General features: G+C 50.5%; 1 non-coding gene across 1 annotated transcript; it reads left to right on the top strand.

Moving 5' to 3' along the window:
• Nucleotides 1-1,776: 1,776 nt before the first annotated feature.
• On the top strand, nt 1,777-1,893 carry LOC130039127 (U5 spliceosomal RNA). Its single transcript, XR_008794840.1, has one exon. It is a non-coding gene; the product is annotated as a U5 spliceosomal RNA (small nuclear RNA).
• The last annotated feature ends 5,118 nt before the right edge of the window (nt 1,894-7,011 follow it).

Below are 7,011 nucleotides of genomic sequence, written 5' to 3'. Positions count from 1 at the left end.
AGCAACACCTCCCACTCACCAGGAACAGTCCCTCCTGAGAGTACGGCCTCCTCCCCCCATCCCACCCAGGCCAAAGGACTGAAACTCCTATTCTGACCAAAAGATGGGGGAAAAAAAAAAAAAAGGAAAAATCTCAATGCAACTGAATCACCAATACAAAGCTCAGACCAAAGTAGGTGCCCGGCTTTGGCTGACACCCAGAGTCAGGGAGCACACAGCAAGGAACGGAGATGAGCCAGCAGTCCTCACTGTGGAAGGGTGCGGTGGGGCAGGTGAGCTGGCCGGGCTGGCCCAGAACAAGAGGTCAGCCACAGTGCACCTACCGGCTGAACATGACCTAAGCTCAGTGAGCCTCCATTTTTTCGTCTGTGAAATGGGAAGATTAGAATCCATCTTGTTGGGGCTGGAGCGATAGCACAGCGGGTAGGCTGTTTGCCTTGCACGCGGCCGGCCCAGGTTCGAATCCCAGCATCCCATATGGTCCCCTGAGCACTTCCAGGAGTGGTTCCTGAGTGCAGAGCCAGGAGTGGCCCCTGTGCATTGCCGGGTGTGACCCAAAAGTAAAGTAAGTAAAGGCCCTCCCGTTGCTCATCGATTTGCTCGAGCGGGCCCAGTAACGTCTCCATTGGACCCAAAAAGCAAAAAAAAAAAAAAAATCCATTCTGTAGAGGGTTGATTAGTTTTTTTTCTCACTTTCAGGATTTGAAATCATGTATGTAAGAAATCGCTTGGTATTCGGCACAAAATCAGGAGTGAGCCCTGAGCCCTGAGCACAAGAAGATAGCACAGTGGGGAAAGAAAGCATTTACCTTGAGCGCACGGTGGAGCTGAGCTCAATCCAGGGCGTCCCATGTGGTCCCCTGAGCTTCACTGGGAGTAAGTCCTGAGTGCAGAGCACTGTCAGGTGTGGCAAAAAAAATAAATAAATAAAAAGTGGGGGGGGGGGGGGCAGGAAAAAGAACAACAGTAAGCACCCGGTAAGGAATGACTAGGTAAGCACTGACCACATCCGGTCTCCAGGACAGACCCCAGGCTGCAGCGCAGCAGCCCACCCTGTGCGCTGGGTGGCACCTCGCGCTCCTCCGCCCTCTGACTCAGTTCCCTGCAGCGCTGCCCCGCAGCGCAGCGCCCAGATCAAATGCAAGTCCTGTCCAGGCGCTCGGCCTTCCAGCCTGCCCTCGGGGGCTCTGTCCTCCCCGGGCCCACCAGACCCACCTCCACACAGACACCCGCACTCCCCGGGCAGGTGCATGGCTGCAGGGCTCCACTTTCCCTCTGCCAGGACAGTTGCCCATCGCCTCTGGACAGACGGCGTGCCACCTGCTCCGTGTTCCCTCGGACCCTGATCGGGTCAAGCCTGACCCACTGGGACGGACCTGAGTGTCTGCTTCGTCTTGGGGCCACCCCGGGCTGTGCCCGGGGCTTACTCCTGACCCGAGGGTGCCCGGCGATCGCTCCCGGCAGGGCTCGGGCGGGGGGATCCGCGTCGCAGACCCGGCAAGGGACCCGCCTCCGCTGCGGACCCCAGCGAGCCACGCCCCCACCTGCGCCCGCCCCGCCCCGGATTTGCATACCCAGGGTGCGCGCGGGGAGACGGGCCCGGGCGGGTGCCGGGACCCCAGCTCCCGGGGGCTTCCCCTCTGCTCTGGACCACTCCGCCGCTTGGAACCGAGCGAGGTCGTGCATGCAGGGAGCACGACCGGTGCATTGAGGGAACAACCGTAAGTGACCTGGGTGTTGTGTCTCTCCTGGGTGGCTCCAAGCCCCACCCCGGGGTAACTCTGGTTTCTCTTCAGATCGTATAAATCTTTCGCCTTTTACTAAAGATTTCCGTGGAGAGGAACAGTCTTGAGTTTTAGCTCAATTTTTTGAGGTCTCGTGTCTCACGAGACTATCTTTGGGCGTGGAAAAGTAAGATTAAGACTTAAGGAGTTTGGAGCTGCAGGAATGTTAACGCAGCGGGTAGAGCGTTTGCTTTGCACGCGACCGACCCGGGTTCAATTCCTAGCATCCCATGTGATCTTCTGAGCACCCCCGGGGTAATTCTTGAGTGCAGAGCTAGGAGGAACTTCTGTGCATTCCCAAAAAGCAAAAAAAAAAAAAAAAAAGACATAAGGAGCTGGATCAATAGTACAGTGGGCAGCTTGGTTGCTTTGCACGCGGCAGGCCCGGGTTCAATTCTCCTGAGTGCATCGCCAGGTGTGACCAAAAAAATAAAAAAAAAAAAACAACTGAAGGTTAGCGGATAGGGTGTTTATTTTGCATACAACCGACCCGGATTCGATTCCCAGGGATCTGGTAAGATCCCGAACGTTGCCAGGAGTAACTCCCGTGTATCGCTGGGTGTGACCCAAAAAGCAGGGGAGTTGGGGGAATTTTGGTTGGCATAGTCATTATCCTCATTGGTGGTTGTGTTTTCAAATGAATAAAGTTTGTGTGCACATTGTTGTAAGTCTTTAGTATTTTTCTTGTGAATTGAATTGCACGCTTAGCTTAGGAATCACCAACCGCTTTGAGCTAATCCTCTATAGTATCATACATTTTCAGCTCGTTACAGCCTTATGAAAATTAAATTTAAAAACACTGATGATTTTTAGCCCGTTTTACTCAGAAAATGGCTTGCACTACAGGAGTCAGAGAGGCCGAGTAAACCCTGAGCTTTACTGAGTATGGCCAGAAAAAGCAAAAACAATGTATCGGGGCCTTAGATATGGGGTGTGAGCCTGGAAACCACTCCTGGTGCTCCCCAGGGCATGTGAAGAATCAAGGAGGTCACTGAAGTGATCCCACACATGTTCACCAGCTGTCACACTTTGGGGCCATGGTGCTCGAGCACCATTCTAGTTTCAGTGCTCACTGAACCCACCCTCACACAGTGGAGGTGTTCACACCTAGCTGCAGAGCAACTGGAAATTCCTTTCTGTGCAAGGAACGGCAGGCAGCAGAGCTGCCAGGCTCAAACACAGACAGAACTGCCTGCATCACACAATACTTCGGAGACCCCGGGACTTTGAGCTCATCCTTGCAAGGCAGGCCCATGCGCTGTGCTTTTTTATTACAGTTCACGATCACGACCATCCTGTTATTCATTGATTGCCTTGAGCAGGCCCCAGTAACGTCTCCTTCGTCCTAGCCCTGAGATTTTTTTTTTAAAAAGTGCCATATTCAAGCCTCTTTCAGGGTTAGGAGAATGACAGGAGAATCACAGTTAACCCAAGAGAAATGATGAAATCCTAATGTAATTAGGAAGAAATTTATTAGAAAATAGACTTCTCCTTTGGAAGGACAAATGAAAGACATGTCCTAAGACAGTTCTTGGGGAACAAAAAAGTTTTTTTTCTGTTAATTTTGTTTGGGGGCCACGCCTGGCTGTGCTCACAGCTTACTCAGGGATTGAAGCTAGGTCGGTTACTTGCAAGGCAAGTACTACCTACAGACTATCTCTTCAGCTCCAGGAGTTTTATTTTATGTGTTTTTTTTTGGGGGGGGAGGAGGTGTTTATTGGGGGAGAGGGGGAGCCACAACCAGCTGTGCTCAGGGCTTACTCCAGCCTCTATGTTCAGGGATCACTCTGGCAGTGCTCAGAGGGCTATTTGAATTATGAGGGCTAGAACTCAGGCCACGAGTACGGTAAGATAAGGTCTTACCCTCTGTACTATCTCTCAGGCCATTATTTATATTTATGGATGTTTTTGTTGTTATTGTCTGTGCTAGGGGGTTGCTCTGGGTGGTGCTTTGGGACCATGAGTGTGGCTGATTAAATCTTAGTCTTCTGGGGCCTGGAGCGATAGCATCGCAGATACGGCACTTGCTTTGCACACTGCCGACCCAGATTCAACCCCTCGTATCCGGTGTGGTCCCAGGCACCACCAGGAGTGATTCCTGAGCACAGAGTGAGGAGTAATCCCTGAGCATTGCTGGATGTAGCCCCCAAAAAAACTTGGGCCTTTTGAATGCAAAGCTCATTGAGCAACTCTGTCGCCAGCCAGAGGGAGTGAAGTTTTAAAACAGAGAGGTGTTCTGGGGTGTCTCTTTATGATAGGTTCCACTTCTCCGTCCATTACTTTTGGCAGAAAGTCTTCAAAGGACCGAGAACAGGGTTTACTGACTCATCAGACATGTCTCCCAGTTTCTGTGCTCACTGGATTATTGAGTCAATCTCTTTAATTTTCACCTAGAAGTCTCAGCTTCTTAGGCTAGTACAGCAGGGCGGGCACTTGCCTTGCACGTGGCTAACCCGGGTTAGATTCCCAGCATCCCATTTGGTCCCCTGAGCACTGGCAGGAGTAATTCTTTTTTAAAAAAAATAATTTTTTTAATTGAATCACTGTGAGATAGATTGAGCAAGCAGGGTTCCGCAAAGGATTCAGCACCATCGACCATATCCACACGGTAACCAAGCTCATTGAGGTTTCTCGGGAGTTCAAGATGCCGCTCTGCTTAACGTTCATTGATTTAAAGAAGGCCTTTGATTCTGTTGAGACGGAAGCGGTCATTGAAGCCCTAGCCAATCAGGGCATTCAAGCCCAATACATCAGGATCCTCCGTGAGCTGTATTGCGGATTCACTACCAGGATCTCACCATTCTACAAAGAAGTGATCGTTGATGTCAAGAGAGGGGTGCGGCAGGGTGATACCATTTCACCAAAACTCTTCAGTGCCACCCTCGAGAACATCATGCAACGACTGGAATGGGAAGGAATGGGAGTGAAGATAGATGGTCGGCAACTACACCACCTCCGCTTTGCTGATGACATTGTTTTAATAACACCAAACATCAGCCAAGCGGCACAAATGCTGGCCGACTTTGACCGTGAGTGTGGAAAGGTAGGACTACAGCTGAATCTTACGAAGACAATGTTTATGAGAAACAGCCTTGTTCCTGACGCCCCATTCGCTCTCAATGGAACGACCATCTCCGAATGCAACAGCTATGTCTGCCTAGGTCGAGAGGTCAACATGACAAATGACCTGGCACCCGAGCTGCGCAGGAGGAAGAGAGCGGCTTGGAACGCCTTCAAGAACGTCGAAGAAATAGCTAAGAGGACCAAGAACCTCCGGCTCCGGGCACATCTCTTTGATTCCACTGTTCTTCCTGCATTAACATATGCCTCAGAGACCTGGGCCCTACGCAAACAGGATGAGAATGTTATTCAGGTCTCCCAAAGAAGAATAGAAAGAGCTATGCTTGGAATATCACGTTTCACTCAAATGAGAGAACGAATCCGGAGTTCTGACATCCGTCGACGATCAAGGATCAGGGACGCTGTCTCATTTGCCAAGGTGTCGAAAATCAGATGGGCTGGTCACGTAATGAGATTTAAAGACGACCATTGGACTAGAGCTGTTACTGATTGGATTCCACGGGATGTCAAGAGACCGCGTGGCCGCCCACCTACCAGATGGTCAGACTTCTTTGTCAAGGTCATGAACGATCGGTTTGAGGCCCTCCATGTTCCCGGAGCGAAGAGATGCCATTGGGCTACACTAGCACGCGACAGGGACAAATGGAGACGTTACTGGCGCCCGCTCGAGCAAATCGACGACTAACGGGAAGTTAAGTGATAAGTGATAAGTGAGATAGACCCTTACAAAGCTGTGGCAGGAATAGTTCTTGAGTGCAGAGCAAGGAGTAAGCCCTGATCACTGCCAGGTGTGGTCCAAAACAAAATGAAGTCTCATTGCGTAATTTTATTTATAATTGTGGGGTGGAGCGACAGCACAGCGGGCAGGGTGTTTGCCTTGCAAGCGGCCAACATGGCCGACCCAAGTTCGATTCCTCCGCCCCTCTTGGAGATCCCAGGAAGCTACCAAGAGTATCTCGCCCACACGGCAAAGCCTGGCAAGCTAACCGTGACGTATTCAATATGCCAAACACAGTAACAGGTGTCACAATGGAGATGTTACTGGGCCCACTCGAGCAAATCGATGAACAATGGGAGGACAGTGACAGTGATTTATAATTGGATTTTATTTTGCGGTTTCAGGCCACACCCAGTGCTACTTATGGGCTATTCCTTTTTTTTTTTTCTTTTTTGGGTCACACCCGGCGATGCAGGGGTCACTCCTGGCTCATGCACTCAGGAATTACTCCTAGCGGTGCTCGGGGAACCATATGGGATGCTGGGAATTGAACCCGGGTTGGTCGCATGCAAGGCAAATGCCCTACCCCCTGTACTATGGCTCCAGCCCCCATTATGGGCTAGATAGCACAGCAGGTAGGGCATTTGCCTTGCACACAGCCGACTCGGGTTCGATACCTGCGCCCCTCTCGGAGAGCCCGGCAAGCTACCGAGAGTATCCCGCCCGCATGGCAGAGCCTGGCAAGCTCCCCGTGGCATATTCGATATGCCAAAAACAGTAACAACAATTCTCATAATGGAGACATTACTGGTGCCCACTTGAGCAAATCGACGAACAATGGGAGGATAGTGCCACAGTGCTCGTGTGGTGTGGTGCTGGGAAATTGAAGCAGGGTCAACTTCAAGCAAGGCAAGTGCCTTCACCCCTGTACTATTTCTCCAGTTCTATCAGCATGTCATCATAGAGAAAAATGAACAAAAGGACACAAATACTTTTTCCTTCATTTTAGTTTGTTTTGTTTTTTTTTTTTTGCTTTTCGGGCCACACCCAGCGGTGCTCAGGGGTTCCTCCTGGTTCGGCACTCAGGAATTACTCTTGGCAGTGCTTGGGAGACCCTATGGAATGCCGGGGACTGAACTCGGGTCAGCCGTGTGCAAGGCGAACGCCCTACCCGCTGTATTATCACTCCAACCCCTTTTCATCATTTTAGGAATATACCAGGGCTAACTTAATCAATACTCTAGGTGTCTTCAAGGACATCTAGTTTCTTTCCAATTTTCATTAGCACCAATGCTGTCATAAAGTGGTAACTCTTCATTGTTGAGAGGTCATGTCAAATCCTTTGTGTGCAATATGACATTTATAGTTTCTAGTTAAAAATTTTTACTTCTGTATGAAACAAATCATAGGAGAGGAAAATATACCAAG

This window comes from Sorex fumeus, unplaced genomic scaffold (genome assembly GCF_029834395.1).
Source record: "Sorex fumeus unplaced genomic scaffold, SorFum_2.1 ptg000082l, whole genome shotgun sequence".
Lineage (NCBI taxonomy): Eukaryota > Metazoa > Chordata > Mammalia > Eulipotyphla > Soricidae > Sorex > Sorex fumeus.
The sequence above is the reverse complement of the archived record's forward strand: the minus strand, read 5'-3'. Positions and strand labels throughout refer to the sequence as shown.